At 45.3% G+C, this 22,764-nt stretch overlaps 1 long non-coding RNA gene across 2 annotated transcripts; it reads left to right on the top strand.

Annotated features, from left to right (window-relative positions):
- The first annotated feature begins 4,851 nt into the window (after positions 1-4,851).
- Positions 4,852-21,559, top strand: LOC110598655 (uncharacterized). 2 transcript variants are annotated; one of them, XR_005732135.2, is made up of 6 exons: positions 4,852-5,168; positions 6,990-7,093; positions 7,269-7,459; positions 11,694-11,746; positions 12,991-13,067; positions 13,154-21,559. It is a non-coding gene; the product is annotated as an uncharacterized LOC110598655 (long non-coding RNA). The 2 variants fall into 2 exon arrangements; XR_002484540.3 differs by having other exon boundaries at positions 12,991-21,559.
- Positions 21,560-22,764: the final 1,205 nt, after the last annotated feature.

Here is a 22,764-nt window from a genome sequence, read left to right as displayed (position 1 = left end):
GGAGCCTCTGCTCTTTATTAGCCACTATGCAGGCGCTTAGGGCCACCCTAGAAATGCCCCTCCTGTTTGTTACTGCTATGACAAAAACTACTGAGAAAGGCCAAGAGCAGTCTCCTTCCCCAGGCCCTGTTACTACAGGCAGCAGCACCACACCCAGGAAACAACTGGGGTTGGACAGATGTGGTTCAAAGTCCTGTTCTATTGTCTAATCCAGTGAACTTCTATTCTCTAGCTCTCCCCGCTTATTGTGTGTTAGCATCCACATATCAGAGAGAACATTCAGACTTTGGTTTTGGGAGATTGACTTATTTCACTTAGCATGATAATCTCTGGTTCCATTCATTTATCAGCAAGTGACATAATTTCATTCTTCTTTGTGGCTGAGTAATATTCCATTGTGTATATGTACCACATTTTCTTTATCCATTCATCTGTTGAAGGGCACCTAGATTGGTTCCATAGCTTAGCTCTTGTGAATTGAGCTGCTGTGAACATTGATATGGCTGGGAATGAAAAAAAGGGAGGGGGGGACGGGAATAGGAAAAACAGTGGAATGAATCAGACATAGCTTTCCTGTGTTCATATATGAATACACGACCAGTGTAAGTCCACATCGTGTAGAACCACAAGAATGGGATCCTAATTGGAGGTAATGGAGTCAGGCTTAGTGGGAAGAAGTAGATCATGGGGATTGTACCCTTAAAGGGGAGAGTGGAACCCTGAACCCTCTTCTTTCTGCTTCATGGCTGTCATGAGATGAGCTTTCCTCTGCCGCACAATCCCACCATGAGATACTGCCTCGTCACAGACCCAGAGTAATAGGGCCAGCTCATACTGAACTAAAATCCCCAAAACCGTGAGCCAGAATAAATGTTTTCCCTTTCCAAGGTGATTATACCCAGAATTTTGACACAGCCATGGAAAGTGGACTCACATGATGGACTGTGCAGAAATGTTCACACACAACTTCAAGAAAACGGAACAGTTGCTGTTTGCATTCACATAAATTCCTTCATCTTCAAAGATAACCCTCCCAGTGTTTTAGCCACCTGGGTGCTGGTCTAGGAAGAGCTGTTTAAATCTTGGGCAGGTTGCCTAGCTCTCTTCGTAACCATCTGTAAAAGACTTATAATAATAAAACCTATTTCACAGAGGGACGTAAACGTTCAAGGAGGTAATGTGCGTAAAGAGGGCAGCAGATACCCAGCACACAGGAGAACTCAGTCAATGTGAGCTAATAGCTGAGTGGCCATTTGTGTTACCATTTGGCAATTGCCAAAGACAAAGTCCTGCAATGTGGCTTAAGAGCCATCAAACCTAATTTTTAGAAATTATCCAAAAAAAAAATAGTCAACAGTATCAACACCTTCCTTTGTCTCTCACCCCATCTGCACCAATCAGCAAGTCCTCTCTACTCTATATGATCCTCTCTGATCCTCTCTCTCAGCTGGGCATTGTAGCACATTCCTGTAATCCCAGCGCTCAGGAGGCTGAGACAGGAGGATCACACATTTGAAGCCAGCCTCAGCAACCTAGCAAGGATATAAGCAACCTAGTGAGACCCTGCCTCAAAATTAAAAAATAAAAAATAAAAAAATTGCTGGGGATGTGGCTAAGTAGTTAAGAGCCCCTGGGTTCCATCCCTGGAAAAACAAACAAACAAACAAAAACTTTCTTGCCACTGTCCTCTCGATCCTCATTCATCAACTTCATTTGGTTTTCATTATCTTCCAAGGCGTCTACCTCAAGCATTTATAAGGATATCCACAGGGGTTTCTGCCCCTGATGCATCTATTCCTTTCTTTATGCAGAAGCTATGTAGCCCTCTTTGAAGTCTCAGTTTGTATTAAAATTTGATAATTTTCCCATTCTACAGGTTGAACATTCTTAATGTGAAATTTTGAAGTCTTCCAAAATATAAAATTTTTAAGTGCCAACATTATGCCACAGGTAAAAAATCCCACACCTGACATCAAGCAAAAGATCATAGTCAAAATGTAGTCACATCAAAAATAGTATCTAAAATTACCTTCATGTCTATAATGGACAATGGATATAGAAAATGTTATACACACACACACACACACACACACACACACAAACTCACACACATACACATGATGGAATATTATTCATCCACAAAGAAGAATGAAATTCTGTCCTTTAAGACAACATGGTGGGACAGGAGGACATTACTTTAAGTGAAATAGTACAGAAAGGTACGAAAAGACAATATGTGTGGTGGGTGTGCCAATTATCTGATCAGATCATTACACACTGTATCATTGATTGAAATGCCATTTTGTCCCCGTGAATATGTACAATAATTATGTGTCAATTTAAATATATATGAAAGAAATACAAAAAATAAAATTACCTTTAGGCTATATGTATATGGTGTACATAAAACATGAATGAATTTTGTGTTTGAACTTGTCTCCCATTCCCACAATATCTCATATATATGCAAATAGATGGGGGAAAAAAATCCAAGCACTTTGAATAAGGGATATTCAACCTGTACTACATAGTAGAATCATATTTGTTTTAATTTTTCAAAAAAATCACATTTAAACTCTTTACTATTTGCTTAATGTATCAATCCCCAAATTTTCCAAAGTTCTCCAGCAGCATCTGTAGCCAGTACATGTTAGGGGCTTGGCCAATGTTTTTGAACTAGAACACAAATGCAAAGAGATGCGTAGGTAAAGACTAGAAATTAGTCCCCAAACCTGATAATAATGGTGAATTAGGAGAGCAGGATTATGGCTATATTTCTTCTCAATTTCCCAAAAATGGAGACAGATATTTTCTAAGATTCTTATCATCAAAAACATTTTTAAGACAAAAAAAAAAAAAAGGTGCCTGGAAGGATTGCTGAGACCCACATACAGCGGAACATCTGCTGGGTGCTACCTGTGTCTGCTGCTTGCAAAGCCAGTGCTGCCTCTGAGCAGTATTTCTTCACTGGGAAAGAGCAGGTGCCAAAAGTCTTGCAGATCACAGGCAACCTAAGCATATGGCATGAACGCGCAATACGCGCTCAAGTCAGAAGGAAACACAGCCAGGCCACTTCCAGGATAGAGCAACAGCCACCTGCAGCTCCCGCTGCCTGGAGTCTAGGGAAATACACTCAGGATGAGCCGGGGGGGGGGGGGGGGGTGGCTCTAGGATTCTTGCTACCTCCTTACTCATAGCAGTGATCCTGTTCAGGAGTGGCTCTCTAGCCGTTTCAAGACACAACATGACATGGCTGGAACTTGCTGCCAGGAAGCAGGGTTTATCCTGCAGCCCTTCTCTCCTGCGGGTAAGGAAAGAAAGCCTAGGGTTTGAGGTTGCAGTGTTGCAAGCAGCGATTCTCTGCTCTTAGCAACCAGGGCTGCAGCTTAGTGACATCTGTCAGCTGAGCATTCTCATCGAGTGTGTATTTTATTCAACTGTCGGCACTCTGGCTGCGCAGGCTTGGTTGGCATCCTGCTCCAGGCTGGCAACTCAGCCTCCACCCTCAACTGACAAGAGGCCTCGCTTCAGCTCCTCACAGGCTGTGCATCTGGTTCCCGTGGCTCCTCCTCGCCAGGTGACAGCGACTCGCAGACCTCTTAGTCATCGCTCCCCTTCTCTGAGCTCCTCTGCCTCAAGGACAACACGGTTCCTTTTCTTGAAAGCACGGTTTTGCTCTTGGTTCCGTTTGGGTTCCTGTTGGGCCGTCTGAGAGCCAGCAAGGCAGGAGGATGGAGAACAACCTGGCCGGGAGCAAGTCTCCATCCAAAGCTCTCACTGCGTCCAGCCGACGCACGGCAGGACCAGGCCCCACAGACAAGACCGTGCAGAGGTGCCCTCTGCCCCCAGCCGGCCATGCTTGCTTCGTGTGAAACCCAGAGCTCTGGAACAAGAGGCCTGAGGAATTCCTGAGTTCCTTCAGACCCTTTCACCATCCAGGGCCTCAAGACTCCCCTTCTGGTCTCCATAACAGACAAAAACCCCAAACCAAGCCATCCAAGCTGGGATGCTTCAGAGGGAAGGTGCTGGAGTTAGATAGACATTGAATTTAGATCCTATTTCTCCTGCTGAGTATGCGAGGAACCCCGAACAAATGACTTTGACCTCTCAGAGCTTCACTTTTCTCATCTGACAAAGAATAGGGATGTGGTACCAATTTGGGGTCAGGGTAAATTGAGATAAGTCAGATCCTTCATAGAAAAATCATCCTATCTGATATCTAGTAAGTGCTTAATAAATATGATGTTGCTATCGTTGCTTCAAAAATACCAGCTAAGAGCCAGGCCTGGTAGTGCATGCCTGGAATCCCCTAGGCTCAGGAGGCTGAGGCAGGAAGATCGCGAGTTCCAAGCCAGCCTCAGCAAAAGTGAGGTGGTAAGCAACTCAGTGGGACCCTGTCTCTAAATAAAATACAAAATAGAGCTGGCTCAGTAGTGCCCCTGAGTTCGGTCTCTGGTACCAAACAAACAAACAAAAACCCAGCTAGCTCATACACAAGGATGGGAACATGGTTGAGATTCTTGGTTGCCTCCGATTTACATGTAAAAGCCTTTAGTCTGCTTCTTCTCTTCCCTCCCCGACTTCCCCGCACACTGTCCCTGCTCGGGCACCTGGCCCCTGCCACTCTCTGAACTGATTTCAGAGACAGCCTCTTCCTTCATTGGTTCCTAGACTCTTCCCTGAGGACAGTGGCCTTCCTATCTCAGTAGCCTTGTTAGTGTCTGGGTCCTCAACGAAGAGCTCCTTTCCACTGTATCCTGAGCAGAGTTCTTGCCTTAACTTGGCAACTTAAAAAAAAAAAAAAAAGAAAGAAAGAAAAGAAAAAAAAAAAAACAAGTATCGATTTCATGGGCTGAGATCTTTGAAGATTTTCAAAGTCTCAGAACCACTTTCCAGTCAGACAAGTTCAAAGAAGGAATTCATCGACTGGCTTCTTGGGCGCTCAGACATCATTTCCACTTCAGTCAGGAGAGAAGGCTCGGGAAGGATTACTCACTGGGGAGCTTCTGCCTCTTCACAAACCATCTGATATCACAGGACTGGAACTTCCCCCGGTGCTCCCACTCCACAGCACCACGAGTGCCAGGAATAGAAGACTTCCCCTCCTTTTGGGCTCAGAGTGGACCCAATTCTTGCTCCTACTGTGAAGGACCACGAGGCCAAGAACGGTAAGCTGGCTGCCACCGCCAGAACCTGGGCGGGGAAATCTGGTGACATTCCCCAGAGAGGCTTGGGATACTGTGAGACCAAGAGGCCCCGAGCATCAAAGTCAAGGCAGCATCTCTAGGGGGGCCTCCCTCCCTGGGACTGACTCTCTCTCTCTCTCTCTCTCTCTCTCTCTCTCTCTCTCTCTCTCTCCAATTCCCTCTTGTCTTATGTAACTAGTTGCAAATTCATCCTCATGTTTTTAAGGCAGATTTGGTACCACCTGAATGTAATGAAGTAATATTTCATTTAATGATGGTACAGAGTCTCCACATGGACATAAAAATAAAAATAAGAAACAATGAACAGTTTAGAAAACTCCGTCCACAGTCCATTAATTGAGAGAACACTACATAAAGCATTCTTTAATGAAACCATTTTTTCGTGCTGAAGCAATAGTTCATGGCCTGTTCTGGGCCTCTGGCTAGAAACTTCATGACCAGGCTACGATTCCAAACCAGCCAGGAGACAGGGGTGAGACCACGGGTCAGAACACACAGAGGCAGGCATGGAAAACTCCAGAGCCCTGGCTTCTGGATGTGAACCCGTGGGTGACGGGCAGCCTGTTCTACACAGAGGAGTTGCCCATCATCCCGGCTCAATGGGAAGGGCACAATTTATTCCCCTCCCTTCCGGGCCAAGTAAGACTCAAATTATTTTACAAGTTTTTCTGAGAGTCACATAAAAATAATCAAGTCACACTATAAAAATGAGTCTTTGCAGATCTTACAAACAAATAGAAGCGATCCTCGTGGCTGTTCTGAAATGAGGGCATTTAGGCAATGCCAGGAACTAGAGATTGGAGCAGTGACGGATCAGGCCCTGATGCCCAAAATAAATGACCTGCCCCAGGAGCTCTGGCCTGGGAGGGAGGAACCCAAGTTCCCAGAAGGGACAGCGCTGCCATAGCCAAACAGTACAAGCAGTTTGCTCTCAATTATCCACCCCCTGGATAATTTTAGGAAAATTCATTCTGTAAATTACAGATTTTTTTTTTTTGACACTTAACTCAGAAAAAAAAAAAAAGTTGTCTAACAGTGATTTCATGTCCAAGTAAACCTGTCATCTAACTCTTAGACTTTTCTTTCCCTTCTTACAAGGGGAAGGGAGGACATGTTCCAAGACATTTTCCAAGAGAAAATAAATTCCCAAAGTTGAAAGATCTGAGTTTGCAAGTTTGGTTAAAATGCTGAATTTAAGAAGGGGGTTCTCAAGTTGACCAAGTGCTTTCCCCCCTCCCTTCCCCATGAACTTGCCAGCCCCACGGGCTGTGACTCAGAGACTGTGCAAGCCCCAGCCCCGTCTCGTAAACACAGCCTTCCCGGGCCGCCCCATGTTCTAGATTCTTTGCTAACTCAGTGCAACTCAGGGTCGGGGCAAATAAGGTAAGGACGCCATTCGAGTCCAGCTTGTGAGGCTGTTCTTTTCTCTGCTGAAGTTTAGGTAGAGGCCCGAAAGGCTGTTTTCTCTATTGTCTCCAGCTAAACTGCTGACATCGAAGTATGAACACTTGGCAGGATTACAAACTCCAACAATAAGCAAACTGCACGAGGAGACGGTTTTCTATGGCTTTTCTGTGGCTTTCTTTTTTCTACCTTGTGATGTTCCAGAAAGCCGTGGGTGCATTGTTCAGGGCCACTCCCAGGCCATCAGTGGCCACAGGGTGGCCCTTGTGGTCACCTGCATGGATGGTTAATGCCAGGGAGAGGCAGGGGTGCTGGATTGGAGAGAAGCACTGGCAGTCCTGGGAGCATAGTCAGAAATCGGGGTCTTCCTTCTCCTAGGATGCTCTGCTACCAACTCGCCTGCTGTGGGAGCTGTGACTGGAATGTATTATCAGGACGGTCACAAGAAAACCCTTGTGTGAATGGAGAGGCACAAAGCAAAGGTGAGAAGTCTCCATCTCTCCTTTTTGACGCCTTCTGTCTCAAGGGTGGAGGGTTGACCTGTTTGGACTCTGCCTGCCTGAACATTCATGCATTCACCCAACACCGCAGCCTCCTCTCTCCCTCCCTGGTCTGTTGTCCCTCCACCCCGGTGATCCTGATCCTTTTCTCTTTCAGAGCCCACTCGTCATGTGTACTACTTCCCCTGGGCTCTGTCATCACTCAGCGGCAGCCACATTACACACAGTTGCTCCTGTACCAACTCTCCCAGGGAACGCAGGCATCGATCTGTCTCCTTCTCCAGATGTGTTATCCAAGAAGTGACTTTCGTACAGAAGATCAGGGTTGGGTACCTCGAGAGGGCCGGAGTAAGTAGGATCAGAATACAGCTCAAGGGAATTTGAGTGACGGAAGTGATAAAGTGGCTTCTGTGACAGGGAAGGGCAGGCAGGACTGGGGTGGCTTCCTGGAGGACCTGAATTGACTTTCCTCTCAGGTCTGGCCTACGTGTCACCCGGCTCTTATCAGCTTCTCCACTTGGCAGCTCCTGTGTCTCTGACAGCCCTGGGCCACACGTCCTGATAGCTCTCCATCAAGAGAAGAGATGTCTCTTTCTCAGAGTCTCTGGTGAAAGACTCACATGGGCTCAGCTTGAATCCAGTGCCACCTCTGGGCCAATCACTCCCGCCTGAAGGTCTGGCCAGTGTTCTCATTTTCTGTTGCCACCGAGACACATCATCACATGTGCGATGGCTTAAAGCAGGACACACGTCTTATCTTGTGGTTCTGAAGGTCAGAAGTCCGTAGTGTTCGCCAGACTAAAATCTAGGTGTCAGTGGGCTCTGTTCCTTTCTGCGGGCTCAAGGGGAGAATCTGTTTATTTGCCCTTTCAGTTTGTTGACAGAATTCAGTTTCTCATGATTGTAGGACTGAAGTCCCGGTTTCCTCGCTGGCTTTCATTGGTGGGTCGTTTCCAGCTTCTAAAGGCACATGTATTCCTTAGTTAATGGCCCCTTTCTTCACCTTCAAAGCCAATCATGGCGGGTCAGGTCTTTCTCATGATTCAAATTTCTCCTGCTTCTTTTTCTGTTATTGAACTTCTCCCTCCTGTTCCACTTTAAAGGTTCATGTGCCTACTTTGGGCCCACTTAGATAATCCAAAATAACCTCCCCACCCTAAAGTCTGCAATCCTAATCACATCATCAAAGTCTGTTTGGCCCTGTAATGGCCATGTATATGTAAATGAGAAAGTCCTGGAAATGGAAATGAGTTTGTGTAACATATTCTCAAGTTCTGAGGAGAGAGCGTCACCAGCTTTTGGGGGGCGGCAATTACATGGACAACCACAGCCAGGGTTTGGTCACCTATATACCTGTGTAGCCAGAACATGGGCTGATGTGACTGACGGCACCCATAGAGCTGCATGGAAGGAGGAGGAGAGGGAAGGTCCCTAATAAAAGACAGGAAGCCATTGGCAGAAAAGCTCAGTACAAGCCAAGTGAGAGCTTATTACACATTCTAAGTCACTGCTCAAAGGTATTTGCAGGCTCTTTAGATAGGAACTTTAATAGTTCTAATGACAAGTGCCTTAAACATTTTTTTAATGAATAATAAATAAATGAGAGGGCTGGAAGCAGATCAAGCTTACCAACTTTCCCATCGCCAAGCGCTAGAACTTTGTGGGCTTTTTAACCATAAAAGGAAACTGAAATTATTATTCCTAAGACTTTAGCCCAAGGAGTTGTGCTCACATATGGCACAGGGGACAGTCAGGAAAGGGGAAGGGGACTAGGATCTGACTCAAGATTCAGGTACCTGGGTAGATCAGGGGCTGAGCTGAGGAGGTATAGCCAGAGAGGTTAAATATAGGATTGTGAGATCAAGCCTGGCCTGTTCGTTAGGACATATTGGATATGGTTGAAACTCCCATATCTGGTCACACAACCTTGGGTTAATCCCACCTTGAGTTTGTTTAGTCTCCGGGGAAAGGAGAGAGACCACTGAGGATGCTGATGAGGTGACAGTCGTCCAATCCCCACTCCACACCCATGCCTGACACCCATAGCCAACTAGAGCCCTCCTTCCATTCAGTCTTACTTGTGACCACTCTCGGACAGCCACCACTACTAATTGGCCAAGTCTAACACATATTAAAATCACTCAGTCATTCTGAAGGTGGATGATTTCTAAGGTGCTTTCCAGATTGAACATTTCATATCATGAGGTTCTAATACGGAGCAACTACTTAGGATTAAAAGAGACCTGTTTAAGTTTCTGTTTAAACTCCTGTGTCTGGCAGGGTACAGTGGCATATGCCTATAGCCCCTGTGACTTGGAGGACTGAGACAGGAGGATAGCAAGTTCGAACCCAGCCTCAGCAACTTAGTCTGTTTCAAAATTATATATATATATATATATCTCCCTCCCTGGGTTCAATCTCCAGGATCACATAAAACAAAGAAATTCCTCCATCTGGATGACGATGAAGTAGGCTGGTGGGAAAGGCAAAGAGAGTTGGAACAGCCTTCATGGTTTAATCTCAGCACTCAAGGACAGTTTCAATAGGAAATCAAATCAGAAACAAAATGAATTTCTCTTCTCAACCGTAAGTCTTGAAATGACATGTCCTAGCTTCACAAATGTCAATTCTAATCCTTGATGGACAGAAAATGGTTTCGAGATGATATAGCTAAGTAATGTGGGTTTTGTTTTGTATTATTTGGGGCAGGAATAGATGGTACAGACAAATTGAGACATTTTGCAGGTTGGTTCTCTAGAAACACTGGAACAGAGATTAGAAAACAGGAAATTGATCAGGGCACCTTCTCGGGATTAGCACCTGTGGAAGAAAGGAAGGAAGCAGAATTGGTCTGAGGGTAAAACTGGGCCTTGGCTTCAAGCAAAGGTCTCAGCTGTCTGCAGAGGGAGCTCAGAAGCAGGGCTGGCCTTTGAGAAATGACCCAAGTCCACCCATTGGAGGTCAGACCTTCTCTACCTCATTGACCAGTCATTGGATGGAGATGGATGCTGTCCTTCATAAAAGGCAACAGCAGAGGGCTATTAGTCAGCAGCAGACCCCAAAGTCCTTCCATCCTGCAGGAGCCACATACCCAGGAAGAGAAGCAAATGGGATCTTGTACTTGCCATTATCTCCTTGGGTGACCAGTAGTACCTGTCAGCACTACTTTCTTCTGTCCATTGACCTTACAGATGCCATCCTCTGTGTCTCCTTGTACAGTCTATAGCTTCTGCAGGTATTGACCCATGGCCTGTTTTCTGTTGATGCTCAGTAACAGAAATGACAAGAGTAGGATATATGCTGGTGCAGAGAGTTTGTTCTGGTGGATAAACATTCTGAATTATTCCATGGTGATTTCTAGTAAAAAAAAAAATGATGGGCAAATGATATATTGTATGTAAGTTTTATAGACAAAATATCTTAGTCTGCTAGTGCTACTATACCAAAAGGCCACAAACTGAGTGGCCTAATCAAAAGAAGCTTCTATTCAGCCAGGCACATTGGCGCACACCTGTAATCCCAGCGGTTTGGGAGGCTAACACAGGAGGTTCGCGAGTTCAAAGCCAGCCTCAGCAAAAGCCAGCCTCAGCAATTTAGCAAGGCCCTGAGCAACTCAGGGAGACCTTGTCTCTAAATAAAATACAAAAAAAGGACTGAGGATGTGGATCAGTTGTTAAATGTCCCTGGGTTCAATCCCTAGTACCAAAAATCAAAAAGAAGTCTATTTTCTCCACAATCTGAAGGCTAGAGCCCAAGATCAAAATGTTGGCAGGTGTGGTTTTTCCTGAAGGCTCTCTCCTTGGCTTCTGGATGGATGGAGTTTGGCTGAGTTTGCGTGCCGTTTTTGTCTCTATCCTTGTGTATCCCTCATGCCTTCCTCTTCTTATAAGGACACCAGTCCTATGGGATTAGGTTCCCACCCTTATGACGTCATCTAACCTTATTAGCTCTTCAAAGGCTCCTATAGAGTTACAGTGGTTAGGACTTCAACCTTTAAAAATTTGGGAAGAACACAATCAAGTCCATAACACACAGGGTTGAAAAATCCTCTGAACACACTGCCCATGAACCTATGGATGAATGAATGATAACATGCAAAATTCATTCTTGGCTGCCACCAAAAAAATGGGCCCGGAATTTTTTATCTCCTTTTATTTTTGCCACATTGTACAGATCTCACTCTCTACATTGGAATTCAGAAAACGAAAGATTTCAAAGAAAAAGAAAAATCATCATATTCTTAATACTCACTAAAAATGTTAAAACAATTAACATAATAATTCCTTCCCATCTTTTTCCCTCTGCTACTTGTGAATGTCTTTGAAGGACTGGAGCATACTATCAGCACGATTATCTAGCTTTATGTTTTTCCTTCATATTATTGGAGCAGTGCTCCATGTTAAAAGGAAAACAACAGAGTCGTAATTTTCATTGTCTGATATTGTATTTTGGACACTACCGCACCAACTATTTGCATGTCAATATTTACTTGAATGTCTGGCTTCCCGATATTTTGCGTTTTTCATACCATTTCTTTTCTCTCTCTTCCTTTCCAATTTTTTTTTTTTTATTTTTCTTTTAGGCCCAGTTGGAGCCTTTCTGAAATAAAGACTTCCCTGGCATCCCGGGAACACGGTAACTGTGACTTCCTTGGCTTTAATTCAATGGGTTTTCTACATTATTTGTTTAACCCCACCTTTCCTGTGCTCTTTCTTGTACGACTGTTGAGTTGCTTTTTTTTTTTTTTTTTTTTTTTTTTGTTCCAAGCCTGTTTCTAAGTACGATTGGAAGCCCCTTGAGAACAAAGACAGAAACTTGTATTTATTGCTCCTCGCTCATGGTTGATGTTGGTTGATTGATTGATCAGTTTGCCAGTTGGTTTGCTATTTTCTGAAAATTAAGACTCAATCCCCAGTTGTCTGTGGAAATCACTTCCCCCACGCCCCACTACTCAGCCTTTGGAGGGTACTGGTTTGTGACATTTCCGCAGCAGGACTAAATTGGATGCATTGTGTTCCTTTGTGTTCCCCTGACTTCCCCAGTCTGTGTGCCTTGACAGCAGGATGGTTCTATTATGTTATATCCTATTGTGTTTTCATAATGGCTTAATTACTGTGTATGGGCTTCTGACTGAGAACTGGGGAGATGGTAAATCCTATAAATAAAATGCATATCAGTGACATTAATCTGCTGCCAGATTTAGTTGGGTCTACATGGCACAGGTTCCCATTAAAATTCAAAGTGTTGTCAAATATATGTTATAGGTAAAGAATCTATTTTAAATTCCTTCAGAAAGTGAATTAAGCTTCAGTCAAAACATATTCTGGGAAGAGTCACTTTGATGTTCTGATAGACTGTAGAGCAGCCTATCTCAACGTGTTTTCTCTCTATGAAATGGAAGGCCGCACCAACATCTAGAGACTTCAGAAGAAGACAGTCTCTTTTGTGTCTCAATTCGGACAAGCGAAAACCTTAGATCATCCTTGCTACCAAGTGATCGATATTTAAAATGTATGCAAAACCGGATCGGATTCATTAGCATTGCTGTAAATGGCCAACAGGCCAAACTCAAATTTACTTTCAGTATTTAAACTAGAAAGGGAAGGAAGGAGGGCTGAAGAAAGGACCAAGGGAGGAAGGAGCAAATGCCTATGTACGTCTCCATAATATCAGTGAAATCTACCATTTCATTTGTTCTTCTTTCAAAGCTTAATACACTTTAATTTTCAGGCTAAAATAACAATCATAACAACAAGTACAGTTTGAAGGTTAATGATCAGGAGGGTTGGGGAACGACATTTTGACACTGTGGCTGTGATTCAACTATTTTGGGGGAGAATATCTTGCGATGCCTTAAATGATTTTATTTTTATCTTTAGAAATAAACGGAGAAGCAGAATAACTCTCCCCTCCCAAAGCCTGACTCCACCCTGGAAATTCAGACTGCCACCCCGAGGTGAGGGGATCGGGAAGGAGGTTCAGAAAGGGACAAGTGGGACACGTGTTACATACTTTGAAGAAATTACTTTTATGTTTGCACAGATCGTTCTGATGCGTGAACACATCTGCATTACTGGTCACATGGGACAGTGGGGGGGCCATTTCCGGACACCTAGCATGAACAGGAGTGATGTAATAAAGATGTGGATAATTCAAAGAAAGGAGAAAAAGTCACTTCACTTCTCTGCAACAGTCAGCTGAGAGCCATGTTGGGCCCTGATGGATCCAAGACGTCTCCTTGGTCCTTTATTTCCGGATGCAGGTGCAGATGTCAACTCCAAGCTTCCGTGTTCTCATGGAAGAAGGAAAGGACCCTTGCCAGCATGGAGGAAAAGGAGAAGCCAGGGCAGATTCAGAATGAGGATGAGAACAGGCAGCCGCGTGGGAAGGGCTCGAGCTGCAGGCCTGGGCCTTTTCCTCCAGAACAAGAGCTAGGACAGAAATAAACCCTTGAGGAGCCTGTGGCTGGTCCCGTTGGGGGAGGTGGCAGTGAGGTATTTGCCCAGCATGCAAAATTTAAGGAGATACCCAAAACTCAGATACCCCAAATAAAATCTCTTTTTGGGTAATAGTTTTACAAAAATTAATATGGATGCAAAAATCAACCTTAAGCAAAAAATCAGACTTTTAAGTAAAGACATCTAATCCTACAGATAGGCACCTGAACCTAACTCACCCTATGCTACCTCAACCCTGGGATTTGCTGTCCATCTTGGATAAATCTAAAGATACTCTTTCATTAGTTGGAATGGAACCACCATTTGACTCGATTATCCCACTCCTTGGCATATACCCAAAGGACTTAAAATCAGCATACTATAGTGACATAGCCATACCAATGTTTATAGCAGCTTAATTCACAAGAGCTAAACTATGGAACCAACCTAGATGCCCTCCAACATATAAATCAATCAATAAAAAAATGCGTTGTATATACATAGTGGAATAATACTCAGCCATAAAGAAGAATGAAAATATGGCATTTCAAGTCAATGGATGGAAATGGAGACTATCATGCTAAGTGAAATAAGGTAATCCCCATAAACTAAAGGCCAGATATTCTCTTTGATGTGTGGATGCTACAATAAGGGGGGTGGGAGAGAGTAGAAGTACTTTAGATAAAGGGGATTGAAAGGAAGGGAGGGGGAATGGGAATAGGAAAATCAGTACAATGAATCGGACATAACTTTCCTATGTTCATATATGAATGCACGACCACATCATGTGCAACCACAGGAATGGGAAGTTATGCTCCATGTATGTATGATATGTCAAAATACCTTCTACTGTCATGTATAACTACAAAGAACAAATGAAAAAAAATTTCAAAAAAAGCACACCTGGGTTCTAACCCCAGTACTGCCAAAAAGAAGGGGGGAAAAAAAGAAGAAAAAATAAATCTCATGGACACAGAAAAAGTTAAAAAAAAAAAAGATATTCTTCCATTTAAAACAAAACAAAAAAAAAACCTCAGTCACAACAAAGTACATATATTAACTAGCTTGATTTAGCCATTTTGTCATATATACATATTTTTCAAAACATCCCATTTTTACTGGATAATTTTTATTTGTCAACAAATAAGTGGTGGTGGTGGTGGGGGACCTCCAGAACCAGGAACATGCACAGAAAACTCTATCTAGAGTTTAGTTCTAGACTCTTAGGATCTATGAATCTCTTGCAAGGCTCAATCTACCTCTAAAATCATCTAGAAATTTGTGATTTTTCTAAACCCCCATGTCCAAGACAATGTGACTAGCAAACACATCTTAGGGGAAATGTAGTAATAAAAGGAAGGAGAAATAAGCAAGAGAAAATTAGTACAAGTTGGAGCATGGGGGTGACAGAAGGTGGGTTCCCCCCATCTCCACCACCAAGAGTACTACCTTAAAAATTAGGCAAGTAATCATAATAAGTCCTCTGACCTAAATTAACACACAATGGATTAATATCCATTAGCTTCAGAGTCAACCTTTAAAGAGAAAAAACTTTATCCAAGAAAATCAAAGTTTGTGGAGGCTCTAGGGTGTTTGAAAACAAGCTGATGAGTTTGGATTGGACTCTGGAAAAGGTGGCTTTGTTAGAAGGAATGTTGGTTTGCCTTCCAATCACACAGTTCTTGAGTAGGAAACATTCATGGATCTAAAGAAAAGATGAGTCAGGAAAAATGAAAATATTTGTTTAGGTGATAGGATTGTAGGCACCTTTGTCTTGATCTTGGATTTCTATTTTTATAGTAATATTTGTTATGGGGAAAAAAAGAATGTGTTCCTAAGGATTGGCCAGGCATGGAAGCACAGGAAAAGGAAAATAACAAAGGCAAACACGGACCGCATCACTGGGAAACCGTGTCTCTCCTTATTACTTCTGCTGTGAAATAAACTAAGCTCAAATTTAAAGGCTGAAACCAACCACCATTGTATGAGTCCATCTCTCAGGAATTTGAACTGGACATAACAGAGATGACTTGTCACTGATCCATGAAGACCAAGCCTCAGGTGGTAAGAGCTGAAGGTTGGGCTGACCCAACAGCTGGGAGCTGGAAATATCTGGAAGCTTCTTCACTCACATGCCTGCCCTGAGCTGGGATGATTCCAAAAGCAGGACCACTCATCAGAGTGTCTGTATGTGGCCTCTCCATGACGTGTGTGGCTTGGTCCCCTCATAGCATGTGGCCTCGGGGTAGACAGATTCTTCCCACTGGAGTTCAGGGCTCCAAGCACAGTGCTCTGATGAACAAGGCAAACACGGCACAGCCTTTAGCACTGAGCCTTGGAAGGGACGCAGTGTCATTTTTGCCATATCTAGTGGCCCAAGTGGTCCCAAGCCTGCCCAGATTCCTAGGTAAAGGAATTGAACTCTACCTCTCGATGAGGGAGTGACAAGGTGGCAATGCAGAAGATATTGTGGAACAGAAGGGGTTCTGGCTGCCATGTTTGGAAGATGCCATCTGCTGGGGTGTCCAAGTTCAAGAGCACCATTCATCTGACCAGGTGGCAGGGGGAGCACCTCCGCCCCTCAGGGACTTGTGCAGTTTAACATGAGAACCCCGTAGCTGGATCTCCTCATTCTGAGGTTCTGATAATTCAGCTTTTCGCTCGTTTTCCTAGGAGGAATGGAGAGAACATACGAGTTCCCGTGGTAGTTCTGTTTCTCCTCAGGTACGAGGAAACCGGCTCGCTCTTGAAAGCATCATTCTTTCCAGAGGATGGTCTGCCTGAGTCACTGTGGCACCCTCCCCTGGTCCCTGAGTGACATCCCTTCTGGAATGACCAGGCTCTGGCCAACTCCTGTCCCACCGTTACAGTGCCCTGATCAGGGCTTCTTCATGGGGCTGCCTGGAGGTGCCAGCCAACCTCCCAACCATGACTCTGGACACTAGAGGAATCACTGTTTCCTCTTTGAAACCAAGAATGAGGTAAAGGGGTCTAAGTCAAAGCAGGGGAGAGGAAGCCATGAAACAAAACCGGGACCTAAAGAGAAAAGAGGAGCCACAGACGGGCAGGAGGACAAAGGCATCAAAGAGCAAAGGAGACAGACCTTCAAGTAACATGTCATGGAAAAACCTAGGTCAAGAGGTGGGTTTCCTAGACAGGCCATGCTCAGTCACGATTTCCCCAGTCCCAAGTCCCACTGACCTAAGGTGGTAATTAGCTGGGTTGAGGGGACACAATCACTTCTGAAGGCTGTCCGCCTTTCTGTCTCCATGTCACCTTCCTGACTTAATCCCAAGGTTTTACGGAGAATGAGTCCCAAGGACTGAGCCCATTGATGTGTCACCAAAAACTCAGCAGGTTATAGCCCTGGCTGGTCCTGGTGGCTTCCAGACATCGGGTTTATCCCATAGTGACCCTAGTCTTCCTCCACGAATGGATCATTGATTTAACAATGGTGGCAGGCAGGGCTTACCAGGTATCAGGCACTGTCCTGAGTATTTGGCAAATATTTGCTCAGTTGATCCTCCACAAAGGAGGTCCTCTATTATCTGTATTCTACAGCTGAGGAAACTGAGATAGGTTAGATACTTGATTGCTCAAAGCCAACCAGGCTGGCTCCAGATTCACTGTGTGCAGTCACTCGGCTATGAGTCTGGCACAGCTGGGGAGGCAAGGGGCCAGGCACAGAAGAAAGGAGGGACAGCGAGATGCCCCGGACACAGGCACACCTGCGTGGTTGTGGATGGGGTGAGGGTCAGCCCATACACCCACAGGACTCCTGAAGCTCCTCTGCTCCCTGCAGTCTGTGAGTCTCTCCTACTCCACCAGTTTCCCTCCCGTGTGCCACTGAGCAGAGGATCCAGGGTCACTCACTGCAGTCATTCACAAACCTGCTGGTAGACTAAGAACCTCCCTACTGTGCTCCTAAGACTCAGTCTTCTTAGGTGACTTTGACTGTGGGAGAGGGGGACTTGCAGGGTAGAGTTCAGCTGCCAGATTAAATACAGAATGTCTACTTAAATTCAAATGTGAGATTAAAACAATTCATTTGTAATATGATTGTGTTTCATCGCAGACCTTGGAGACATATTTATATCTAAAAAACTCTAACTTACTGTACATTCTACATTTTTTTTTTTTTGGTACTAAGGATTAAACCTGGGAGTGCATTACCTCTGAGTTACATCTCCAGACCTTTCACCATTGCATTTTGACACAGGGTCTCATTAAGTTGCAGAGGCTAGCCTTGAATTTGTGGTTCTCCTGCTTCAGCCTCCCTAGTCACTGGTATTGCAGGTGTTGCATTCTGCAGTTTCATTTGCTAAATCCAGCAACCTTAAACGTGAGCTTCGGAAAACCTCCAAGATGCTGAGTGGGGAGGCAGGTAGGCCCTGCCTGGCAGTCTGAGTGGTGACAGATGTGGGGTGGCTCCCTGGGGGACATAGGAGAGCTGGCCCATGCATCAGGCAAAGCAATGTTCTACAGTCCAAACAGAGGCCATTCCGTGGCATGTCAGAGACCAGGAGAAAAATATAAATGCTCATGTCTTTGGTGTTGTGCCAAAGGCTCACGTGACTGGCCACACTTTGCATGAAGTCCCCTTTCCCTGCGACACTTTTTTTTTTTTTTTTATTTTGAAAAATGTCAAACCTGCAGGAAAAAATTGCATGAAAATACAAAGAATACCCATCTCTATCACATCTGCGGCTTTCTCTTTCCCACTGTGCCCACACACACACACACACACACACACATACACACACACATCTGTATTAGTTTGTCAGATGAACCATTTGAGAGTTTGTGTCAGATGGCGGACACTTCATGCCTAAATACTTCAGCATGTAACGCCTAGGAACAAGGGCGTCCTCTTCCCTGAACACAATACCATGACCACACTCAGGAAATGAAAAGATTAATACCATATTATCATCCAATTTGAAGTCCATGCTCAAATTCCTCCAGTTGCTCCAACCATGTATATGTGAGTGTATCCTTTTGTGCAAATCCAAATCTCGCCAGGGATACCCAATGCATGTAAACGCCATGTTTCTTGGGTCTCCATTAATCCAGTACACTGCAGGCAACGTGCAAGAGGATTGGCGTGCCTTATCTAATTTCCCCCCTGTGAGGTAGAGGTTCTCTCCTTTTACAAATAAGGAAACTGAAGCTTATTCAGGTGAAGTAACTTACCCAGGGTCACAGGGCTAGATGAACCCAACCCTGACTCCAAAGCCCTCTTTCCTTTCCACTGTGCTGTCTGAGCTCTGTCTCCAAGGGATGGTACCGAAAAGTCATGCCGAAGTTGGAATCTGAGAAGTCTTCCAGGAGGCAGAGAATGTTCTTTAGGATGCAGAGGAGTTTGAGGGAAAGCCAATCCTGGCAGATAGGGAGGCGGCACTGTGCCAAGGTAAGAAAGCCTTGTGGACCTGGGTTCAGCTTTGGAGCCTCTGGTTCCCAACTGTGTTCCCGTAGCCTTTCTAGAATCTTTCCTTTCCCACCTGTAACACAAGAGCAATAAGAGTGACTTCACTGGGTTATTGTGGGAAGTCTATTAAGTATTTACATTAAGACCTTAGCACTGAGCCAAACTGGCACATGCTAGCTATTCAATAATTGGCAGTTACCACTACAATCAGGTGACAGGAATAGAAGCCCGAGAGTTGGGCTGACAGAGCCACTGGCTGGGCAGCCAAGGCAGAGAGCATGTGTGGGTACTCAACACGCAAGAAGGGGTGCAGCCGTGGGGACCTGGGGGGTTCCATTTGCATTGCTAGAGCCCAGTGAGAAGAGATCAGCTTCTAACTACATCTCCTTCAGGAGGAAGAGAGGAAGGAATTCAGGTGGAGAGACTCTGTGGTGCCCACGCCCACCAGAGAGGCAGACAGGGGACGGGGATCCTTCTCCGTGTTTTCCAGTTGGACTCCTGGGTATGCAGATGCCCGTCGCCTTGGGAAAGGTAGGAGCTTTGGACAGCTGAGACACACGCAGGTTTTTGTGGGCTGAATGATGCTTCCCTAGAACTCACATGGCGAAGTCCTGACCCCCAGAACTTTAGAGTGTGACTGTGTTTGGAGGTAGGAACTTTGAACCTGACTGAGTTCAAATGGGATTGTTGAGGCGGTCCCCAGCCCATTCTGATGGTGTCCCAGGAAGAGATTAGGATACAGAGATATTAAATATGTGTCCCCACAGAAGAAAGGGCATGTGAGGACACAGCAAGAAGGCAGCCATCTGCCAGCCTAGGAGGGAGGCCTCTGGAGAAGCCAACCCGGACACACCTCACTCTTATACTTCCAGCTTCCAGAACTATAAAGAATACATGTCTGTTTTTCCAGCCTCCCTGTCTGTGGCACTTTGTGACGGTGGCCCTAGTGGACTAATCACTAGTCCTCACATTCCCCGAGGAAGAGGTGACCTAGTAAAAGAAAGGCACATTGAGACAGAGGTTGGCACAGCCCCTCAGGAGGGATGTGTGGAGCAGGGCTCTGCAGCGCGTGGGGGATCGTAATAGCAGGCCTCTGAGCCAAGACTCCAAACGCTGGAGGGTTATCATCACCCTCTGCTACTCCAACCCCCACTGGGCAGAGGCAGGAGACAGGCCAGCTTTGCAGACCACCTGCGGTCAAGTCATTAGCCCACTAGGACTTGTCTCTGAAATAAGGGCTGAATTTTTGAGATCTCGTCTTCATCTGCAATTCTAGGATTCCCCAAACAGCAGAAGGGCTGTCGGTGGGTTGGCATGGCCCCGTGGCCAAAGGCAGCACAGTGATTTGGATGCCTACAACTCCGAGGAGGGTCCCACGTGTGTTGTGGAAGGGCCAGCGGAGTGGGGAATCACGGCCAGGCTCAGCAAGTGGTGTGAGTCAACTTTTCCTTCCTTTCCAAAGGAGGCTGCTTGACAAGCCAGGGAGGCACCAGAGCTGACCTCAGGGCAACTGTCCTCCTGGATGCCAGGCCTGCCTATTGTGTGACATTGGCAGCGTGGAGTACCCTCTGCTTTGTTACAGAGAGCTGCATAGTCTCCGGGCACACTGAGAGCCTGGTCTCTCCAGGGACCCTGCCAGGCCACACAGGAAGCCGGGGTGTTAAAAAGCTGCTAGGAGACCAGGGCAACCAGCAGCGATGGCCACACACACTTCACACCCTTGAGGCGTCAGCAAAGTGATAGAGTCCCAGCCTCCTGGTCCCACCTTCCAAAGCACAAAACGAAGATTCTGGCTCTCTGTGGATCTGAGAGGAGTGCTTCCTAGCCTCTCTCTAATCCATCCCCATGGGGGAGACAGGCTTGGGCTTATGGAGTAGTGACTTCAAAACCATTTGTCTGCAATCCTCTTGAAAGTCACTGACAAGCCAGTTGCCAGACTTAAAGATGCTTAAAATCATACAGAATCATTAGACCGAAGGAAGGAGGTTCTTCCATTTTTACCGGTGCATCTGACATGCATCTGGAGAGATGGCTTTGGGCACACTTAAAATAGCTGGGTGCAGTAACACACACCTGTAATCCCAACAGCTCAGGAGGCTGACACAGGAGGAACACGCGTCAAAGCCAGCCTCAGCAAAAGCGAGGTGCTAAGCAACTCAGACCCTGTTCTCTAAATAAAATATAAAATAGAACTGGGGATGTGACTCAGTGGTTGAGTGCCCCTGAGTTCAATCCTTGGTACCAAAAAAAAAAAAAAACATGTTGAAGACCCTGTTTCTGAACCTTGCTTTGCTCTTCTGCATCTATTTCTCTTGCTCCTGTGATTGTCCTGTGTCAAGGTGGCATGACCTAAGCCGAATTATTCTACTCCAGGGAGAGTCAGAAAAATCGTCACCAAGCAACATCATGGCTTCCCGGATGACACAGGGCACAGAAGAGCCTGAGTAAGGCTCAAATGTCATCTCCAAACCCCTGACTCAGGATCCCAAATCCCAGGAGATCTACATTCGACTTGTTTTCCTTTCTCTAGAATTCTCTATGTTCTTATTTTCCAAAACATTATTTTATCTATTCCGTATTACAAATAAAATGTAAATGTTCAAATAATCGAGAAATTATTTTCCATTTTCACTGGTACATCTGACGTGCATCTGGATGGATGGCATTGGGCACACTTAAAATAAGGAGAAATAAATAGCTCTGAGATGTGACAGCAGATGCATTTGCTCAAGAGTGAATGGCAAAGATCTGCACTTCATTTTTTTTTACAGTATTTCATCAGACATATGGTAAACCAGGCTAGGTGATTTTTATTTAAAAAGTCAGTCGTGCCCAATTCAAACCTTAAAGGCACATGCAGACAGTCAGTCATGCTGCTCTCCCTGGGCACAAGAGCGTTCTCATTCCTGGGAATGTCATTACTGATATTCGAGAGGCAATCTGAAGTTTTCAGAGGAAGTGCCAGTTTCCAATACAAAAGTCAGCCATGCGTGGTGGGAACCAAGGGCTCCAGCTGTCTCCATTTAACACCCTGACTCTCAACGCTGTGGGCTGAAGGTGAAATGATCCAGAGATGGGGAGCCCCCAATTGCCCTTCCCCTCTGCTCTGTTCCCCCTTCTCCTAATCTGTCTCTGCCAAGGAAGCCAAGAGGAGGTGTCCTGGGTGGATAATTGACTATTTTAGCATCTTTCCCAGCTCCTCATTTTTTTTTTCCTTTTCACTTACTGATTAGGTCTCCAATGAGTATATTTGCCTGCAGGGCTGCAGAAGTGTCTGGAAGGGGAAGAGTGCACAGAGGGAGGGGCCTGATAGAGCTTTCCCCACACAGAACGGAGATGGCTGGTGCCTTCTCGCCACTGGGCACCCCTGAGGTCAGGAAGCACAAGAGTACTTCAGCACAGCACAGCACCTCATGCATGCATTCAACCTCTGCACAAGAAGCTATGTGCATGCACTTGGCAAAAAGGGAAAGGAGGAAATATGGGATTAATTTTGTTTAAAACTCTTTATCTGATATTCTACATGACTGCATATATGATTAAACATGTCTAAACAGTGTCACTACACAGGTTTCTAGACACAAACCACGTACACTGGTACCCCTTTAATAATAGAAGGAGCTTTGGGTAGCAATTCTGAGTGTGTTCAATCATTTAGAATAAAATCTCTGACAAAGATGCAATTCCACCTTTCTCCCCCCTACCACCCCGTCAATGTAAATGGTAGTAGTGTATTGAAGCTGACTAGTAGAGCTGGTAACTTGAAAACAATTAGACCAAAGGAGGCA

This window comes from Ictidomys tridecemlineatus, chromosome 6, assembly GCF_052094955.1.
Source record: "Ictidomys tridecemlineatus isolate mIctTri1 chromosome 6, mIctTri1.hap1, whole genome shotgun sequence".
NCBI lineage: Eukaryota > Metazoa > Chordata > Mammalia > Rodentia > Sciuridae > Ictidomys > Ictidomys tridecemlineatus.
Note: the sequence above shows the minus strand (reverse complement) of the source record. Positions and strands in the feature narration are given on the sequence as shown.